This window comes from Chinchilla lanigera, unplaced genomic scaffold (genome assembly GCF_000276665.1).
Source record: "Chinchilla lanigera isolate Chin_1 unplaced genomic scaffold, ChiLan1.0 scaffold00050, whole genome shotgun sequence".
NCBI classification, from domain to species: Eukaryota; Metazoa; Chordata; class Mammalia; order Rodentia; family Chinchillidae; genus Chinchilla; species Chinchilla lanigera.
The window spans coordinates 17379101-17381322 of record NW_004955451.1 but is presented as its reverse complement, the minus strand read 5'-3'; positions in this window follow the sequence as shown (position 1 = coordinate 17381322).

Sequence of the window (2222 nt, the reverse complement as noted above, 5' to 3'; positions counted from 1 at the left end):
CCCGGGCTGTGCTTGTTCTTGGGGTCAGGCGGAGCGGGACTGGGGGCCACGGGAGTTTGAGCAGGGGGTCTCTGCCAGGGCGAAGGTGTAAACTACTGTCCTGGGCACGGAGCTGGAGGTGGCCCTGCGAGAAGCGGTGACCGGAGGTCTCGAACCTGGTGTGACAGCGCGCGCGCCTGCAATCGCAGCACTCCCGAGACAGAAGCAGGAGGTTGTGGGTTCGAGGCCAGTGCGGGCGACAGCGTGAGACCCTCGACTCTGAAACTCGTGGTTATGAGGCATAGATTTCTCGGCGGTCCGGGGGTTGGAAAAGTGTACTCTCCCCTGCCTTGTCCCCTGCCCCCGTCCCCAAAAGCCATTCCAGCCGTGTTGGGGGTGAGGACCGAAAGAGGCTGGGGCAGCAAGTGACCCCATCCCGACTCTCCCGCCGTTCCTTCTCCCCGACCCAGAAGGGTCTTCTGTTAAGATGGGGGCAAGGAGTGGCCAGCAGCTCGGCTGCCGAAATTACTGGAGTTGAGGACAGACGCGGTGGGGTTCCCAAGTCCTGAGGGGTTCATTAATTCGTGTGTTCCATAATTTTTTTCTCAGTACTGGGGACTGAACCCAGGGCCTTCCACCGAGCTACACTTCCATCTCCCTCTTTATTTTTATTTTGAGACAATGTCTCCCTGAGTGACTAAGTTGCCCAGGGCTCAAACTTGATGTGACCCTCCTGGCTCAGCCTCCCAGAGTGCGCGGCGCGCCGGGCTCCCGGTGCCTGGATCTGTCCCAGTGCCCAGAGGCAGCGGTGAACAATGCCAAGTCCCTTCCCTCGTGAAACCTGCATTCAAGGGCAGAAACAGTAAACCTAGACATAAAAGCCTGGCTCTATGTCCCGAGTGAAAGTACAGGGAGAAGACAGTGACAGGTGACCACACAGGCCGGGGTCCCATGTGAGAGAGGGAAAGAGCAGCCGGAGGCCCGGCCGGGGTGGGAGCTGGAGGCCAGGGCATGCGGGAGACAGCTCAGGGGCGCTGGGGCGCGCCTGCTGAGCTAGGTGGGCTCTGGGCTCGATGCTGCCGGCAGGGACGCCACAGAAGGACAGTCAGGCCTCGCACCAGCGGCGATGGTCGACTTCAGCCGCAGGGGCAAGCTGAAGATTCCATGTGCGGCAAGTTCCGGGGTGGGTTTCGAGCTGGTAGACGGAACCAGCATCGCCAACAGCCAGCCAGAAGCCCACGTGCCGGTTCTCACACTCGGAGGCCCCGACCGCGTCTCTGGATCTGGGAAGAATCGATCTTTACCGGCAGGACAGAGGTGTGACTGGGCCAGAGTCTCGGGTTGGGACCCACACCCTCTGGTAAGGCTGAGGGAGAGCGCTGCGGGACTGGGCTGCAGGAGACCCTTGCTTTGAGGCCCAGGCAGCATCTTTCCCTGCAGATGGCTGCCGGCTGGAGGGGACAGCGCCAATAGCTGATTCCAGGCAGCCTGACAGATGGGAAAGTTGGGCTGAAACCAAGAAAATGAAATTCGCCAAAGATAAAGTGTTAGATCCTGTGCAAGGGTTCTCAAAAGTTGTTACACAAGAATAGCACTGGGAAATCTGGCTCCCTGGAAATGTCTGTGAAATAGAAAGAATCCGGGCGTGGTACATGTGTGTAAACCCTGCACTCTGGAGGCTGAGGCAGGAGGATCTTGGCAGGTTCCAGGTCAGCCTGGGCTACATAGTGAGACCCTGTCTCAAAATAAGTAAAAATTAAAAAATAAAAGGAAGAGAGAGAGCATCTGGTGGTTTGGCCCCGCACCCATTATGAGGTCCCCTTGAACTAGGGGTCTCCAGCCATGGGCCTAGCCAGGAGGGCCTCGAGGTGAGGGCCTGGCCAAGTGACCGTTCACTCCTAGGCAAAACACTGCCGCAGAGAAGGCGACAGGCACGAAGGGCCTGGAGTGCGCTGCGGTGCCATCTGGTGTGGCTGTGACCGGCGCCTGGCCCGGGGCGCGGTGATCTGGAAGATGGAGTCAGGCCCCCACTGCAGGCTTCAAACAGAGGAAGGAGACAGACCCCTGCGGGCCAGCGACGCTGGAGGTTGAGGGCCTGAGGGGGAAAGTGGGGGGCACGGAGCCGATGCCCCTCGGAGCGGCAGCAGGGCCCCTCCCCTCCCGGATTGTGCGGGAGCTGGGGGGTCCCGAGGCCGGAACCCGGCACCGGGGGCGGGGCCGCGGTGGGCGGGGCCGCGGTGGCG